Below are 19622 nucleotides of genomic sequence, written 5' to 3' on the forward strand. Positions count from 1 at the left end.
CTTTCTCTAATGTTCCTTCAGCCAACAAACCTGAGCTAAGCACCCACCAGGGACACAGTGCTGTAAGTGTCCAGCACCAAGTCTGAAGCCCTCAGGGTGCTGACACCCTGGCGGGGGGGACCATCTATTCAGTAAAGTGTGAGCAGGGGCACCAAGTTAGAACGGGCACTGGGGAGTCACTGCGAAGGAGTTTCAACCAGGAAAAATAACATACTTAACACAGCCTTTTGAATGACTGAGGGTCTGCAGTGAATAGCATGAGTTAATCTAATGCGCTGGAGGTGAATTCAAAACACATAAGGACCAAGTATGTGACAGGACAGGGAAAGTGATCCTTCTCTTACACAAACCAAAGATTCCACCAGCAAATGTGAAAATGCAACTCTGCCAAGTGCCATGACAGCAAGTGCTCAGAGCATACATCCATGACCAGGACCCAGCTGGGGACATCGGGGCAAGACGGGCAGGGGTCCTGAGTGTCTGGCAGATGGCAGCAGGACGAGAAGACCAGTGTGGTGGGAACACAACAATGAAGAGGGACCGTGGCATCTGACAGAGCCTGGACCAGCCTGGACTGAGAGTCACATTAGCATCTGGATCCCATGAGTGATGGGCAACCACTGAAAGACAGTGACACCATCCATGTCTTGTTCTGAACAGATTCCTCCAGTTAAGCTGCAGAGAACAGATCAGATGCTCTCAGAGAAGCTGGTTAGAATGAAGGGATCTACCGGGTGCTGTGTGAACCAGTGGAAGGGAACTGTGGTGTTGGAAAAGACTCTTGAGAGTCCCTTGGACAGCAAGGAGATCAAACCAGTTCATCCTAAAGGAAATCAACCCTGAATACTCACTGGAAGAACTGATGCTGAAGCTCCAATACTTTGGCCACCTGATGTGAAAAGCTGTCTCACTGGAAAAGATTCTGATGCTGGGAAAGATTGAGGGCAGGAGAAGGGAGCGAGAGAGGATGAGATGATTAAATAACATCACCAACTCAATGGACATGCATCTAAGCAAACTCTGGGAGATGGTGAAGGACAGGGAAACCTGGCATGCTACAGTTGACGGGGTTGCAAAGTTAGACACAATTTAGCAAATGAACAAGAACAGCAGCAGCTCTAGGATTTTTAGCTTTGAAAGGATTTGATATCAACGTGCTTTTGGTGGAGTCAAACACCTGCAAATAGCAGGCTTCCAGAAGGTGTAACAGGTGTAAATGGAAGTGCCTATTCCATTTCTGGTTCCCATTCCAACAGCATCCTCGCTGGTCTCCTTGCCTTCAGCCACACTCCACCCCATGCCATCTGCCTTCTGCAGATGGAGCATTCTTCCCAGGTACAAACTTCTCCCACTTCAAACCCTTCATCCTGTAACTTCAGGACGAAGCCTGAATTCCCTGGCTGAAACGCACAGGGCCTCCTAAGGGCCACTGGCCCTGCCTGCCTTTCTGCTTCGGCCCTGCCCCACCCACCAAGGAATGACTAAGAGTGACGTAGGGTGTTCTGGGAAGTGTTTACTCCAAAACCTACAGATTTTTCATCTGACCTCAGCAGGAAACTCAAGTACAGAAATAATGCAGGTGGTGCCCAGTTGGTGCCCTGGCCAGGCTATGCAAGGGGCCTCCTGCTCAGCCATTGTCTGAGAGATAAAGACCCTTCCCCTCTGCCAACTATCTTGGGTCTAGCACAGAGATAAAGATAAATAGGGCCAGACCAATTAAATTTTGCCCTGAGAGACCCCATTTGTGCAAGAATGCCCCTATAATCCCATCACCCCCCCCGTTTCTGACCTAGAACTTCCAGCCTAAGCCCTCTTTGGTGCCGTCTTAATGGGATCTCGTTTATGCGTTGTTCAGTTGCTCAGTCATGTTCAATTCCTTGCAACCCCACGGACTGCAGCACACCAGGCTTCCCTGTCCTTCACCATTTCTTGGAGTTTGCTCAAACCCATGTCCATCGAGTCGGTGATGCCAACCAACTATCTCATCCTCTGTTGTCCCCTTCTCCTCTGCCCCTCAATCTTTCCCAGCATCAGGATCTTTTCCGATGAGTCAGCTCTTCACATCAGGTGGCCAAGATATTGGAGTTTCAGCTTCAGCATCAGTCCTTCCAATGAATGAATATTCAGGGTTGATTTCCTTTAGGATGGACTGGTTTGATCTCCTTGCTGTCCAAGGGACTCTTCTCCAGCACCACAGTTGGAAAACATCAATTGTTCAGCGTTCAGCCTTCTTTATCTTGTTTAAACAGCAACTGAAACCCGGCCGCTACACCACATATCTGTGTGGTGAGCCTTTTGCTGTATGTATATAAAGGGAACTCAGAGGGCTTCGGTGCTGGACAACGACATTCTGGTTCTGGCCTGGGAGAGGGGAGGTGGCATTTCAGCCTGGTGCCTTCTCTGAACATGACCGGGCCACAAACACAAGTCCAAACCTAAGCTGACTGGGCCTGGCACTTCTGACCCCTATCCCTTCCCCAAGGAGCCACGGATGCTCAACTGTCTCACCAGGAATACTCTGAGCATCTGGGATGCTGAGGATGCTACCCCAGGCTTCATTTCAGCTCCGGCCAAACACAGCATGACCATGCTCTTCTCTGGACAGTGTAACCTATGCACAGACCTAAAATCTCTCTCCCTAAGCAGCCCAGGAAGGCCAGGAGGGAGCAGGGGAGAGACCAATCAGGGGACTCCCTGCAGGGGGGGCCACAGGAGCTCGGGGAAGGCAGGTGGTCCTGAGAGCAACACCCAGATCTCTCCAAGCTCCCCACGCCCTGTGCACCTGGCAGATCAGTGATGGCTGAACTAGAGCATGAGTACAGACACCACAGAATGGAAACGGGGAGGAAAAAATACACACATTGTGTGCATATGTATAAACTCTGCATGACTGTGTAATAAGGCTAATTATAATGTTTTACATAAACTACCTCATGGTTGTGCTAAATTATCACTCAGCACAAGAGCCGACTCACTGGAAAAGACCCTGATGCTGGGAAAGATTGAGAGTAGAAGAAGGGGCCAACAGAGGGTGGGATGGTTGGATGGCATCATCAACTCAATGGACATGGGTTTGAGCCAACTCCAAGAGACGGTGAAGGACAGGGAAGCCTAGCATGCTGCACTTTACAGGGTCACAAAGAGTCAGACACTACTTAGCGACTGAACAAAAGAAACAAAAGCATCATATAGATAAATATGCGCCTCAAACTGAGCCTGTGAGTCTTCTGGTCTTTTTTTTTTTTTTAATACAACAGAAAACACAATCATAAAAAATAAGGGAGTTGAGATAAACACAACATGTACCAGGTCAACATTTTATTTTTATAATGTTTGATTTGTACAGATTTTCAAACAAAAGTAATTTCAAAACTTCAATCTTCTCTATTATTAAAGAAACTATAGTGTGATTCCCTGTATCCTATATAATGGATAAAGAATCAATTCCCTCATGCGGTCTCTATCAACCTAAGCACAGAACCGCATCACACATCAGCTAGCCATGCAGACTTCCTAAGCCCATTTCATCTCCTGCTTATTTATTTGCTTGCTTATTTATCTCCTTCTTCTTGTCTTTTTGGCTGCACCAGGCAGCTTGTAGGATCTTAGTTCCCCAACCAGGTATAGAATCTGAGCCCTCAGTAGTGAAAGCGCCGAGTCCCAACCACTGGACTGCCAGGGAAGTCCCTCCCACTGACTTTAAAATTAATGATAATATATATTAAAATCCACACCTACTCCAAGGCTGGTCTGACTACATGTGTTAGCACAGAAACTTGCAGAACCAGCTTTCCTTCCCCAATTCTGAAAAGTAACTCAACACCAAGGCGAGGAATCACTGTACTTGTGAGACCATACGAGATACGGGACTTTTAATCATCTTCCTACTCATTTCTGGATGGTGCAAGAAAGGTAAAATCCACCAACAGGAACCAAAACTTATTTCATTTAAAAGGAATCTCAGAAATTCCCTGGCGGTCCAGTGGTTAAGTCTCCATGCTTCCAGTGCAGAGGGTGAAGGTTCAACTCCTGGTGAGGGAACTAAGATCCCATACACCACTCGGCACGGGCCAAATAAAAAAAAAAAAAATTTAAATTTAAATTAAAAAACCCACTAAGCTAGATACCCTAATGGTAGATGCACAGCTTATACATTTTTTTCTAAACTCAGAGAATGCACAACACCAAGAGTGAACCCTAAGGTAAACTCTGGACTCAGAGCAACAATGATGTGTCCGAGGAGGTTCGTCAAGTATAACAAAGGTACCACCTTGGAGAGGATGTTGATACAGGGGATGAGCTGGAAGGTGGGGGGAGGGGGACAGGAGCTCTATGGGAAACCTCTGGACCTTCTAATTTTATAGTGAACCTGAAACTGCTCTAAGAAAATCATGTCTTTAAAAAAACAAAAAACAAAAAAGGGACTTCCCTCGTGGTCCAGAGGCAAGGATTCCAAGCTCCCATGCAGGGGACACAGGTTAGATCCTTGGTCACAGAACTCGATTCCACATGACACAATCAAAAAAAAAAAAAAAAGATCCCACATGCTCCAACTAAGACCTAGCAGTGCAGCCAAACAAATACATCAAAATATTAAAAAAAAAAAAAAATCTGATGGACAGACAGGTGGGATAACTGTGAGAAAGCAAATATAATAAAACTTTAGTTATAAAATCTAGGAAGTAGATAGGGACGGGTGTTCATTTTATAGTTATTAACTTTCACATAGGTTTTGATTTTTTTCTTAATAAAATGTTGGGAGGAAAGCTCCCCAGACAATTACATACAGACACTTCCTCCAAGTGCAGCGCCCAGACCAGCCACTTCCATGGCAGCCAGTAACCTGTGAGAAACTGGACTCTAAACCCCACTGCTGACCGACTGTACCAGATCCATGGAGTGGGCCTGGTGAGCCATATCCAGCTCACAGCTGGTGGGGAGGTCCCAGCATGCCGCAGAGACCAGGCTCCGCCGAAACCCAGCCGCGACTAGACAGGGAAACGGCTTCACTGTAACCTTAAAGTCACCACCCCTGAGTGTTTCAGTTATTTCATGAGAGCAAACTGAACTAATCATCTCCTAGCTCTCTGGATCCATGCGTTTCCTGTGTGGAGTCCTAAATGTACTTCTTCTGTAGTCTCACCACTGTTTTTCTGTTTTACGATGTTTAACACGAGCGCTAACCGCCAAACCAACAAACAAGTCTTCTTAGTTCTCTTTCGTTATTCATCTGTACTTAACAAAAAAAGAATTTATAGAATCTAAAACAGAGACCAGTTATTTGATAATAAGCTATGTTTGACAAGGGCTTCCCTGGTGGCTCAGACAGTAAAGAATCTGACTGCAGTGCAGGAGACCCAGGTTCAATCCTTGGGTTGGGAAGATCCCCTGGAAGGAAATGGCAACCCACTCCAGCTATTCTTGCCTGGAGAATCCCATGGACAGAGAAGCCTGGTGGGCTACAGTCCATGGGGTCACAAAGAGTCGGACACGACTGAGTGACTAACACTACACTTTGTTTGACAAAAAGTACTGTTTTGGGTTTTGGTTTTTTTTCAGATAAAATAAATAAAACTGGCTGTATCTTTAAGCAGTTCAGCAACTATCAAAAGACAAATCTCACTGACTTATTCAAGGTTCTTTATACTTCTGGGTATTTTGAGATAACAGTATTTGTTGAAATAATATTTTTTTCCCTCAATTCTCACAGGACCTTTAAAGTACACTGCACTGAGTTTTACAGAAACAAATTTTCCTTTTTGAAAACAGCAACTATATGAGTTGATGCTGAATGTTCTGTTTGTTTCTATAGATTATCTGTACACTATCAAACAGGAGGCACTGAATTCTTCCTCTATCTCGTGAATCAGGCCAAACACATCACAGGAACATCCTGCCCTTCCCACCTGGTTTAAGGAACATGTTCTATAATCCTGTCCACAAAGGCCCTTTAATTCCAAAACAAAGTTACTTATGTCCTAAGGAAGACTTGAAGCCTTGACGATGATGGTGGATGAAAGTAGCAGCCAGGCCAACTGCAAAGCAGAAAACTCCACCACAGCCAGCAAAAACCCACGATTCACTCCAAGATGGTCAACTAATATTAGCTGCTATTTAGCTAAAGCTCATGGGTTTTCAGTCAACAATAAATTCCAAACTAAAACGTGAAAGAGAAATGGCTCATACATCAGTTGATTACTGAGTTGCTTTCTGAGCGAGTGTGTGGAGCGGTGTGGTGCTTGTGAGCTTCCAGCATGACGTACTGGGGCCAAGGCCAGAAGGTGCAGAAGGTGATGGTGCAGCGCATCAATCTCATCTTCAGATACTTGCAAAATAGATCGCGGATTCAAGTGTGGCTTTATGAGCAAGTGAATATGCGGATAGAGGGCTGTATCATTGGTTTTGATGAGTATATGAACCTCGTATTAGATGATGCAGAAGAGATTCACTCTAAAACAAAGTCAAGAAAACAACTGGGTCGGATCATGCTAAAAGGAGATAACATTACTCTGCTCCAAAGTGTCTCCAACTAGAAGTGATGAATGAAGTGAGAAATTGTCTGCCAATACCGTTGGTTTTTTAGGTGTCCTTTGTTAGAGATGTAGTTCTAAAACATGTATTCATATTGTTCTGCTCACCCTTATGTTATTACCAGATGACAACAAATGCTGTGGGACTGTTTTTATCAAAAAAAAAAAAAAAATTAGCTGATTACTGGCAGTTCTGTCTGCTGACCTAACAAAGACCTACTGACCTGTGACAGCAAAGGGATGGTTTCGAACCTGCTCTAACTCCAAGGCAATTTTCATGACAATTCCTACAAAGAAATTACCAGAAACACACGCCAGCCCCAAAAGACCCCTTATAATTCTGAATCCTCACCCGGAGATAAAAAAGCTGTTTCAAAACTCTGAAGTTCACACCTCCCTAACATAGAAATCCATCTGCTTGGCTTATCTCCACAATGTGAGAGAGACAAAAGGGCTCTTACTCCAGTCAGAGTCCAAGTTAATCACATCAGTGTCACCCAAACCCAAGGAAGCTCTGAAGATGAGAAAGGGCTAGGCGAGGAGTCCCCACACAGCTCATCGGACATGCAAGGGAGCTCATGAAGACACTTACTTTGATCCAGACTTCCACCAGAAACAGCAGGTGGCTACCAAGAAACGGGCTCTGGACCCCCCGGGTAGTGTGGTGGATAAGAACCCACCTGCCAACTGCAACTCGAGAGTAGTCCCTGCTCGTCACAACTAGAGAGAGCCCTTGAGCAGCAACCAAGACCCAGTACAGCCAATAATTAATTAATTTTTTAAAAAACAGGCTCTGAGGAGTGGACAACCTTGAGAGAGAGGTGCTGAGTCTTGCAAAAATGTTAAGCACGAGTATAAAGACCACAGGAGTCCTGGCTCCTCCCCAGGCCATCAACCACACGTGCCGCCCACCTGGTTTCCTTTCACACCCAACAGTGCTGCGATGCTGGTTCTGGCACTGTTCATGGGAAAGAACGTCTCTCTTCGCATTATCTTGGAGACCTGAAGCCAACACGGCGATGGGCTGACCTACCCTGGCAGTGAGTAACACATCCTGGGTGTGTGTGCAGGGACTGAGGGAAAGAAACGTGGACCCAGGAGACCTGACTCCAGTCAGTCTCAGGTGAGATAAGCCCAGAGCCTACCTTACCGTTTGCCTTTCGTGCCTGTCGAATCAACATGACAGGCGAGAGTAACTGGTTTCAAAAAGTAGAACTTTTTTCTGCTTACCTTTTAGTCTGAGAAACTTCAAACTTACCACAAATGCCCAGAGCAGGAAAATAACACCCATGAGACCCCCAGCTTTAATCATCATCAACATGCAGCCATGACGGCGGCTTCTTTACTCCCAACTACCCCCGCCTCCTCCCACTGGGCTATTCTGAAGTCAGTCCCAGACAGGTCTCATTTCATACTCAAATACTTCACTAGTTAGAAGAAGCAAGTGCATCTGAAGCTAGGATATTCCAAACCTGGCTGTTCAGTCCTTAGCATGTGTGTGTTCAGTCACTAAGTTGTGTCCGATTCTAGCGACTGTAGCCCACCAGGCTCCTCTGTCCATGGGATTCTCCAGGCAGGAATACTGGAGTGGGTTTCCTCCTTCAGGGCATCTTCCCAACCCAGGGATCGAACCAACATCTCCTGCACTGGCAGGTGGAATCTTTACCACTGTGCCCCCCCCGGGAAGCCCGTGTGCAGTTCTTTACTGGGCCTTATTAAAAAAAAAAAAAAACCACCCATTTCTGGGCCTCATCTCATCTGCAGGTCTCGGGGAGGAGGGGGCTGGGGGGAGGGTAGGCGCTGGCACCCGTTTTGTAACTTCTTAGGGTCAATGTCCCACAGCTGAGACAGAACCATCCTTTAAGTTCTAGACCCAAAGCTGACTTGTCTTTCATTCCCTCCAAAGAGAGAATCTTTGGTTTGCAGAAAATGTGGCAAAAATACCAAACCAAGAAACCAACTCAGACTTAAAACACTATCTGGAGACCGACCACCTGTGAGTGGAATTGGGTACCCTAAGTCTCAATCCCATCTAATGAGCCTGTACTAGAGGTTTCAAAAGAGGCTGCCTTGCCTGGATGGGAGGAGAGCTTGCGGGAGAACGGATATATGTACATGTATGGCTGAGTCCCTTCACTGCTCACCGGACCCTATCACAATATTGTTGACTGATTTTACTCCAATACAAAAAAAACCCAAAAAGGCTGCCTTGTGGAAGCACTCCAAATTTTAGAAATGAACAGGCCCACACTGGCCCACCCCTTCCTTTTGTAGAAAAGGAATCTGAGGCCCAGAGAGAGGACATGACCAGCTCAACACAACTGATCCTATCACCGCAGGGAGGAAATCCCTGACCTTGAAGCTCTGTCGGGCACTGACCTCAGGGCTTTGCCTGCTATGGGAGTCCATCAGGGCCATCCAAGGGCTTCCATGGACACAGGTCCACTCCTGAGCACCACGCATCACCGAGGTTGTGATCCACTGGGATGCATTCGGAGCCATCATCCCCCACCAGGGACGCGCAGACACATGAAGAGCAAGCGCTGGAAGGACGGAAGATGTCCAGTCTAATGTTAAGGAGCCCTTGGGACACTGGAATGAGGATGCCATCACCTGGCCAGTCAGTCATCACTCACCAGGGCAGAGACCACCGAGAAGAAAACACCAGCCTGCATCCCCAACCATGAGTGACGTACACGGCAGTGACTGTGAGCTCCACACCCTGAGCTGGCCGAGAACAAGGACCAGGGGCCAGCCGGACACTGTGCTGGGGAGGGCTTCCTGAAGGCGGTGGGAAAAGGCACAGGCTAGCTCAGGGCCCTTCCACCACTAAGCCCATCTAACACCATGACGGCAACTTACGGCTTCCTTCTCAACCTCTCTCAACTAACCTGAGAGAACAGAACAGGGCTGGCAACAGAGAACTTGGCAATAAGTAGTTAATGCCGTGAACCTTCGAAGCCTGCAGGCTGCACCCTCCAGGTGAGGGGGCCACAGAGAAAGCACACCAGCTATGCAAGGTGCACACTGCTGCAGGCATCGCCCCCTCGAAACAGAAATGGTGATTCTAGGGTCTTGAGAGGTTGTGCAAAAAAGCAGATCATAATCTGCCTGACCCACGCTGTCTGCTTATCCAAAGCCTATTTTTCTTACTATATACAACTGAACATCTTCAGTAACTTCATGTCTACTACAGGTATTTACAACTACTAGTATATTAGTTTATACAAGATGTTTGTATTATACACAAAAAACATGGGGAAACATCCTCAGATAAGATGGGTCCATGTCCACCACTATGCCAATGCTGGGTGCATGCAAGGTCAAGCCCATCTCGTTGATCGCATGGATCACAGAGAATGTGGGCAGGAAATGGCTGGTTCTGAAACCCTTTTATTCCTCCACAGCTCTTCCCCCAGAAGCAGAACAGGCACCCCCCGGAAACGCCCTCAAATAAAGGCACTGATATTAATAAATATAAAATCACGGCCATGAGGAGAGAGGTCTACATAAACCACAGAAATCAACAGCAAACTTCCAAAGGGAGAAACTCTAACATAACACAGTTGAAAACTAAGCTAGTCAGAAAATTAACAGTAATTCATGAACTTCTCATCCAGGGGATGGGGGGGCAGAGGGGGGGCAGTGGATAATGGGTTGAAGGGGGGAAAAAAATCAGACTCTGCTTTACTTTTTTCTCTCAAATAGCTAATAATCAGATTTCCACAATCTACTGAACTTGTGTTCCCCTGAAACTGTTAGTCGCTCAGTTGTGTCTGACTCTTTGCAACCCCATGGACTGTAGTCCACCAGGCCCTCTGTCCATGGGGATTCTCCAGGCAAGAATACTGGAGTGGGCTGCCATTTCCTTCTCCAGGGGATCTTCCCAAACTGGGGATCAAACAAACCCTGGTCTCCTGCATTGTAGGCAGGTTTTTTACCATATGAACCACCAGGGAAGCCCTGTGTTCCCCTGAAGTGAGTTGTTATAAATGAACTTCAGTAACAACAACAGAACCACAAGGGAAGCCCCAGTAGCTCAGTGGTAAAGAATGGCAGGTTCAATCCCTGGGTTGAGAAGATCTCCTGGAGAAGAGAATGGTAACCCACTCCAGTATTCTTACCTGGGAAATCCCATGGAGAGAGCAGCCTGGTGGGCTCCAGGCCATGGGGGTCACATAGACTCGGACAAGACTTAGTGCTGAGCACACATTTGTAAAATGGAAGTGTTACTCCTGTGCTTGTTAGATGCTGAGATTGCTGAATTCATGGTAAGAAAGCTCCGACGATTAGTGCTAAAGGCAATCCACCTAGAGTACCAAGCTTTCAAAGGATGAAATTTTAAACATGGTTTTTATTAATGTGCCGCACAGAAAAATTGAGTAATAAAAATGGTCTCTAAAGACCAGCCTGATGCAACAGACTGCAAAATATGATATTAATTCTGCCAAAACCAGAAATTCGGCAATAATTCCACTTGCTTTCCAAATTAAAGCCTAAGACAAATCTAGTAATTATTCTTATGTTAAGCAAACGGTCACAAAAGATGACTGAATTCATGAGCCTGCATCTCTGAATTTTCAGGAAGCACCATCCAAAAGTCAAAGGAAAATAAATGACAGTAAGAGCCATGTTTATGACAGTGACTGCATGTAACAGGCACTCGGCAAAAGTTTTTTGTTTTTTTTTTAATCAGTAAGGGTGAGAGAAAGTGAGAGTGGCAATGAGTCATTTTAGGCAAAAAAACGTCAGCGTCTTTTCTGGCAACCCCCTCCTCAGCTTGTCCGCCTCTCCTACTGTTAGCCACTGTGCCCCCCGCTTCTCTGGGCCCTTCGGTGGGGTTTTCTGGGCAAATGAGGGCGATGGAACTACAGGCTGCCTCAAGTTCTTCCCAGAACTACTGCATTGGCCAAAAAGTTCATTTGAGTTTTTCTGCAGCATCTCATGGAAAAATCCAAATGAACTTTTTGGCCAACCCAGTACCATCCTATGAATACGATTCCAAGACATCAGCATAAAAACCACTGGCCTCACCCACGGGCCCCACAAAAGACCCACACCTAAAGACGACCAAGCCACACATCACTCCACCCACTTTCCTGTCTCTCTCTGCACAGCATCTTACATCTCCACACTCTGCTCACCCTGCCTCCAGCAGCCCACCCTCTGTCCCAACAACAGACAGGCAGAGGACACTGTCTGCTGCCTGCTCCCCAATTCTTCAAGAGCACGTGATCAACAACCAAAAAGCAAGTCTCTCCCCAGCTCTCCACTTAATTATATTCACACCTGCCCCAGCCCAATTCAGAACCCAGCTGCAGTCTGGCAGACTCTTGCCAGGCTCTGCAGCCCCCACAGTGGGGTCTACATTCACCAGAAACCAGCACCAGGGCTCTGTCATGATCCCAGCCACCGGCCACTCCATGATCACCTCACCCAGAAACTTGGCCCTCTCCTCTACTCATTCACCCTCTGAAACACTTACTGTTGTGCCAGGAAGCTCGCTACAAACCGAAATGGAGTGAGAACCATCATCGGTTTCCTATTCTGACTTTTATCTTGTTACCAAATCACCAAACCGGATGGGCAGGGCAGCGCCCCACTGCATTGCCTTCAACCCAGACAGATGGAAAGGAAGCACCCGAGGGGGGACCCCAGTCCTGACCAGGCCCCAAGATCCCTCACTGCGCTCACCTGTCACCCACGGGGTCAGGAGGCAGAATCTCTAGCAGCCTTCTCTGCCTCCACATTCTGTGACACTCAAAGCCCAAGGTTCCTTCACAAAACCACAACACAAGACACGTGACACCACACAGACCAGACATAATCCTCATCCGACCAGGCCACCCTAACAGCTGTGTTCCAATGTAAGGTCTGTCTAAGCCAGCTGCCTCCCAAGACTTCCCCCTGGAACCTCTTTCTAGGTCCTTAGTAAGCCAAGTGCAAAGCTACTGGAGCATCACCAGGAAGCATTTTAGACACACAGAACCCCCCAGGCCCCATCCCAGACACCTGGATGACAACCTACGTTTTAACAAGCTCCCCAGATGACTCAAGTGCACATTAAAGATTGAGAAGCACCAGGACTTCCCTGGTGGTCCAGTGGCTAAGACTTTGCACTTCCAATGCAGAGGGCCCAGGTTCGATGCCTGGTCAGGGAACTAGCTCCCACATGCTACAACTAATGCCGGTGCAGCCAAATAAAAAAAATACTTAAACTTTTTTTAAAAAAAGGTTGAAAAGCACCAAAGGAGATCAAACCAGTCAGTCCTAAAGGGAATCAACCCTGAATATTCACTGGAAGGACTGATGTTGAAGCTCCAATACTTTGGCGACCTGATGCAAAGAGCTGACTCACTGGAAAAACCCTGATGCTGGGAAAGATTGAAGGCAGGAGGAGAAGAGGGTGACAGAGAATCAGATGGTTGGATGGCATCACTGACTCAATGCACACGAGTTTGAGCAAACTGAGGGAGATAGTGAAGGACAAGGAAGTGTGGCATGCTGCAGTCTATGGGGCTGCAAAGAGTTGGACACGACTTAGTGACTGAACAACAACAATAAAGGAGGCACAGAAAACTGGGGGGGGTGTGGGCTTTCAAGGCTGGCAACCTCTGCCTCCTCTGCCTCTCAACCCCACCCCAACTCCCATCTGTCCCTCATCCCACTGGGATTCCAGGGCCCCACATCCTCCCACCTGGTCACACCTTGCCTATCGAATCAACCTGCCAATACCTTGGGAAACAGCCTGGAAAATGGGTAAATGCTAAACTTAAGTCAACTGAAAAGCCTTAACACCCAGTTTCTCCACTGCCTACTAGCTATGTGACTATAGGCAAATTACTCAACCTTACAAATTATTCATATGTGAAATAAGGATTAAAATTAAGAAATATATATACATATACAAAAGATCTCATGGAGTCAGTACTCAAGAGGGCAATTATCTTTTTAACATACCACCAAGATGGTCCCTCTCTTTACTAACTCAAATAAATCATATCGGTTCCAAAACTCCCACATCTGTCCAGTCTCCAATGTCCAGCCTATTTTCTCTTGTGAGTGTTCATCTGCACATTTCCATTCATTTATACAGTCACATTTCTGGAGCAAAGTCTAAGGAGTCCTCGCTGAGCTCAGCACATCCTGATTCTTCCCTAAACCCACCAAAATCAGTGTGCAGAATACCCTCAGCTCTCAAGCACTGCAGATGACACACCCTGGACATTGCCCCACGTGTGTGACCAATGACATGAAAAAGCAATCCACATAAAGAAATTAAGCGTCATATAGAACCCTAACCTCTGGCACTCAACCCTCAAATCCCGTCATTTGTTTTATTCTTCCTGAGAACTGGAACTCATCTTCAAATTCCATCTTCTGACATGTAAACATCAGACACAATCTGGTTAGTTCACCTGTACATAGATCTTATTTCCACTTCATCATCAGCATTTTGGGGAAGGAAGTACACTTCACTTACTCTCCTCAACACCAATGTGAAGCTTGCAAAGTACATGCCGGAGATGCATGGTTTCCTCCAGGCCCCACTCTCATTTCCTGCTGAGCTAAGTAAAGCAGGTCTCGTGTTGCCATATATGAATCTAAGCATCTGAGCACCTAAAACCAAAGCTGACATATAACTGACTTCTCCAGGGCATCTTCCCAACCTAAGGATCGAACCCAGGTCCCCTGCATTGCAGGCAGATTCTTTACCATCTGAGCTACCAGGGAAGCCCCATGACTTGACTTACCCTTTTCCTATTATCATCCATTCAAACACACATATAAAAACTCCTAACTCTAGCTGATAACACTGCAATTAATGGTTGGTTAGACATTTTTTGTAAAATGAAGTTTTTTACATTTTTATTTTATTTATTTATGTGGCTACACCAAACTGTAGTTTCAGTATGCAGTATCTTTAGTTGTGGGATGGGGGATCTAGTTCCCTGACCAGGGATCAAACCCAGACCCTCTGAATCGGGAGTGGAGTCTTAGCCACTGGACCACCAGGGATGTCCCTGGTCTCTTCTTCTTCTCAGGGCACTAATGCCATAAATGCCTAATTTCCATGCTTATTCAGGGTTGACTGATATCAGTAACGAACTTCATAGGAAGCCTAGTTTTCCCACAATTTGCTGATGAAAGCACATTTCTTTAATTAATTACAGAAGACAGTTGAGGAATATATTTCTTAAACTCTTTTAGGGGGAAGAGGGGCTCATTTGAAATGTAAGATAATTACATCCATTAAGTATAAACACATTGTGTATGTGTGTGTGTTATCACTCAGTCGTGTCTGACTCTTAGTGACCCCATGGATTGTAGCCCACCAGGCTCCTCTGTCTTGGAATTCTCCAGGCAAGAATACTGGAATGGGTTGCCATTTCCTTCTCCAGGGGATCTTCCCGACCCAGGGATTGAACCTGGGTCCCCTGCCTTGCAGGCAGACTACTGACTGAGCCACCAGGGAAGCCCAAAACATGTTGTATGAGATGGCATAATCTTCTCAGAGTTAAAGTTCATTTCTCAATGGTTTCTTCACAAGTAGAGGAAATGCATTTTAGCAAAAGCTCTCTTCCCTGTAATTTAGTCTGAGCAGGTTGCACAGGTGAAATCTGTGTTCTGGGTAGTTCCTCTTTTGCTAGTATTTATAAACAAGCAGTTTAAAAAGTTAAAAACTATGTTTTGAGAGTATAAGAATAGTAAGTGTTAAACTAAATCTGACAAGACCATTATGTAGCATTTACACAGCACCGTCAGACTTCCAAAGTGCCTTGAAGTCACTACTGTTTCTTAGAGTGTCGCACTGGGTTGGATTTGAGATTTATCTGCACTCATGTATGAGTAAGGCTCCTGAAGATTTTCAACAACCTGCTCTGTCCCAAGGCCAGCTGAGTTTCCAGACTGTAATTGCAATGGAAAGATCCTTGGGTATTTGTTACTTCTGGTGATGGGAGGTAGGAACTTCTTCATTTATCACTCAAACTGAAATACTGCACTACCAATGCACATTTTTTTCCTCTTAGATGACATATTTTAGGCATACCAAAGATTCTGCTGTAACAGAAATTTTTGATTCATCAACCCTGAGGTTCAAGGCAAACTATTTCTTAGTGTTTCAGGGCCAGAGTCTTTGATCTTCCTTAAGAAACATAGTTCTCTATGCTTCTGATAATGGTAGGTATGTTATCTAAGTATATATTTGTACATATTCTGGAATAGACTTTCTACAGTGAAATTTTCTACAGTGAAAATTTTGTAAGAAATGATAAAATAATCTAGGGAGAGCTATTTCATATATAGACAGCTTGGCTTGGTTCCATTTCCTTGCATTTTTTTTTTTTTCCCTCTGCTGTACTGTATGGTACTTAATTTATAAAGATTTTTAAAGAATCAGTGACATTATCAAATCATTCTTTAATGCATTTGCAGGAGGAACTGAGAGTATCTCTAGATGTTCTCTCACAAATGCAGGGGGATGGGGTAGGAACTGTCTATGTGATCTGATTGGTAAAGAATCTGCCTGCAAATGCAGGAGACATAAGAGACATGGGTTCAATTCCTGGATCAGGAAGATCCCCTGGAGTAGGAAATGGCACCCCACTGCAGTATTTTGCCCTAGAGAATTCCATGGACAGAGGAGCCTGGCGGGCTATATTCTAAGGGGTCACAAAGAGTTGGGCCCAACTGAGGAGGTGAACACACACACACACACACACACACACACACACACACACACACGAACAGACACATTAGTCTGCAAAACAACAGATCTTCCATCATGAGGAGTAAGTCCTAACCGACGGAACTTTTGTCAAGCGCCAGAAAAGCGTCTTCGTCTTGAGAAAGTATGTGCCACGGTTAGTCACTAGTAAAAAATTAGCAAATTCAGTAGTCCTTTTGAAGAACAAGCTTGGAAGACTCCTCATTCTTCCCAATTTCCAAACCTCCCACAAAGCTATAGTAATCAAAACCGCGTGTACTGGCACAGGGTAAATACAGAAATCAAGGGGATGGAGTGGAATGGAATTCAGAGTTCAGAAATTTAAACAAGGGAAAAAAAGTTCAGAAATGTTCACATTTAAGGTCAACTGGTTTTTGACATGTGTATCAACACAACTGAATGGGAAAGGAATAGTCCTTTCAACAAAGGGTGATGGGCCACTGGATATCCACATGCAAATGAATGAAGCTGCACCCCTACTTCAGAATCCACACAAAATTAATTCCAAGTGGATCAAACAGCTAAATATAAGAGTCAAAACTATAAAATTTAAAAGAAAAACATAGGAGGAAATCTTCAATAATCTCAGCTTAGGCAGTAGGTTCTTAGATATGACACCACAAGCACACAAAGCAAAAGAAACTGTAAGCTGAACTTTATCAAAATTAAACACTTCTGTGTTTCAAAGTACACCATCAAGAAAGCAAAAAGTCAACTCACAGAATGGGAGAAAATCCTTGCAAGTCATACAACTGGCAAAAGACTTGTATCCAGAATACACAAAGAATTCTTAGAACTGAAAAAGTTTAAAAACAAAACACAATCTAAAAATGTGCAAAGGATATGAATACCATTTCTCCTAATATAGTCAAATGACCAACAAGCATGTGAAAAGATGCTCAACATTATTAGTTATCAGAGGAAAGCAATCTAAACCACTAAAATGAGATACCGCTAGGATGGCTATAATCAAATAGATAATTAGATAATTACAAGTATGGTAAGGAGGTACAGAAACTGCAACCTTCATACACTGCTGGTGGGAATGCTGAACAGTCCAGTTGCTTTGGAAAACTAGCAGTTTCTCTGAAGGTTAGAGTTAACATGTGACAGTAACAGCAATTCTTCTCCTAGATAGACAACCCAGAAAATGAAAACAGTCTATACAAAAACTTGTACACAAATGTTCACAGCAGCAGTATTCCTAATTGACCAAAAGTAGAAACAGTCCACAAGCCCCTCCACTGAATAATAGATAAAGCTAGTACATCCATTCAATGGAATGTTATTCTGCAACAAAAAGAAATGAAGTACCAATACATATTACAACACAGTGAAACAGAAAGTTGCTCAGTCTAATTCTTTGCAACCCCATAAAATAGTTCATGGAATCTCCAGGCCAGAATATTGGAGTGGGTAGCCTTTCCCTTCTCCAGGGCATCTTCCCAACCCAGGGAATCGAACCCAGGTCTCCAACATTGCAGGCAGATTCTTTAAAAGCTGAGCCACCAGGGAAGCCCAAGAATACTAGAGTGGGTAGCCTATCTCTTCTCCAATGAATGTTCCCAACCTAGGAATCGAACCAGGGCCTCATGCATTGCAGGCAGATTCTTTACCAGCTGAGCTACCAGGGAAGTCCTACTACAACACAGATGAACTTCAAACACATGCTAAGTGTTCACAAAACACATATTATGTGATTTCATTTATATGGAATGTCTAGAATTGGCAAATCTATAGAGATAGAAGGCAGAGGATGAGATGGTTGGATGGCATCATTGACTCAATGGTCATAAATCTGAGCAAACTCCGGAAGATAGTGAAGGACAGAGGAGCCTGGCGTGCTGCAGCCCATGGGGTAGCAAAGAGTCAGATATGACTTGGCAACTGAACAACAATAGAAAGTAGATTAGTAATAGCCTGGGGCTGAGGTGAGAAAGGTAGAAAGGAGGACTGGGATATAGGATTTCTGCTTTGGAGTAATGAATATGTTCCAGATTACAGCTACGACTGCATAACTCTGAATACAGGAAGTCCCCTACATACAAAAGTTCAAGTTGCTAACTTTCAAATATACCAATGTGTGTTCACGTGTCCAATCACGTAAGTTAGTTCACGTGTCTGGTAAAAAGTATCACGTGTGTGCATCCTGGACAAGTGGTTGTGCTCTTGTGTACTTTACTGTACAGCACTACACACAGTACAGTATCTTTATTTCAAGCCCAGGACGTCCGAAAGCAAGTGTAAAAGTATAAAAGCAGTGGTAATGGAGCCAGCACTGCTAAGGAGCGTCAAGCAGTAACGAGGGAAACAAAAGTGGAAATAACTGAGAGGAGTGAGGCGACAAAAATGACAGATGTTGCTCACCCCCAAATATGAGCACCGCAGGTTGCTCACAGGACACCCCAAGGTCTGACAAGCACACCCTCCCCAACCTACTCTCCAGAGGGTGCTGAGGAGGGCTCCACGGAGAGCTGTCCAGACACCACAAGAGCAGCACACAGAGGAGGCAAGGCCTCAAAAGAGACACATGCTCTGGGGAAAACTGAGAGGGGCTGGCAATTACCATAAGCAATGGAAAACACCTCTCTTATCTCTATTCCATTAACCAGGATGATGAGTCATCAGCTCCAAGGCTCCTCACCCATCTCTGCCTCAGCCAGAGACCGAATTTAAATCATAAAGCTTCACTGTAGTCACATCTATTCTATCAGATCTAGCCTAGTTATAGACTCCCACGGCTCCCCCCACTTTCCCACCGGCCACATCACCTGCCTCAAACTGAGGGCTACCTGCTGTCCGATGGTGCACTGATCACTTCTCTTGTTCACTGCCACCAAGAAAGTCCATATAGACTCGGACCATAAAGAAGGCTGAGCACCAAAGAATTGATGCTCTTGAACCGTGGTGTTGGAGAAGACTCTTGAGAGTCCCTTGGACTGCAAGGAGATCACACTAGTCAGTCCTAAAGGAAATCAACCCTGAATATTCATTGGAAGGACAGATGCTGTATTTTGGCCACCTGATGTGAAGAGCCAACTCATTAGAAAAGACCCTGATGCTGGGAAAGGTTGAAGGCCAGAGGAGAAGGGGGCAACAGAAGAGGAGAAGGTTGGATGTCATCACCAACTCAACGGACATGAGTTTGAGCAAACTCCAGGAGACAAAGAAGGACAGGAAAGCCTGGAGTGCTGTAGTCCACAGGGTCGCAAAGAGTCAGACACAACTGAGCAACTGAACAAAACCAGGAAGGAGCCCGGCATGGTGCCTGGCACACCATGTCCACAACCAGCAATAAACTAAGAGACGAGTGAAAGGACTGCTGCTAGCAAAGCAGGCTCAGATCTCTCACAAACAGCAAC

The 19622-nt window shown here is 45.4% G+C and overlaps 1 protein-coding gene, 1 non-coding gene and 1 pseudogene across 51 annotated transcripts in view; 2 read left to right on the forward strand and 1 right to left on the reverse strand.

The window, feature by feature from the left end:
• Nucleotides 1-19622, reverse strand: part of MAP4K4 (mitogen-activated protein kinase kinase kinase kinase 4) — a 151394-nt gene that overhangs the window by 120213 nt on the left and 11559 nt on the right. The gene's annotated exons all lie outside the window — the stretch shown is intronic.
• Nucleotides 6208-6611, forward strand: LOC145547396 (small nuclear ribonucleoprotein E pseudogene; annotated as a pseudogene).
• TRNAG-UCC (transfer RNA glycine (anticodon UCC)) lies at nucleotides 12619-12691 on the forward strand. The gene has a single exon. It is a non-coding gene; the product is annotated as a tRNA-Gly (tRNA).

This window comes from Giraffa tippelskirchi, chromosome 4 (assembly GCF_054371585.1).
Source record: "Giraffa tippelskirchi isolate mGirTip1 chromosome 4, T2T-mGirTip1v1.2.pri, whole genome shotgun sequence".
NCBI classification, from domain to species: Eukaryota; Metazoa; Chordata; class Mammalia; order Artiodactyla; family Giraffidae; genus Giraffa; species Giraffa tippelskirchi.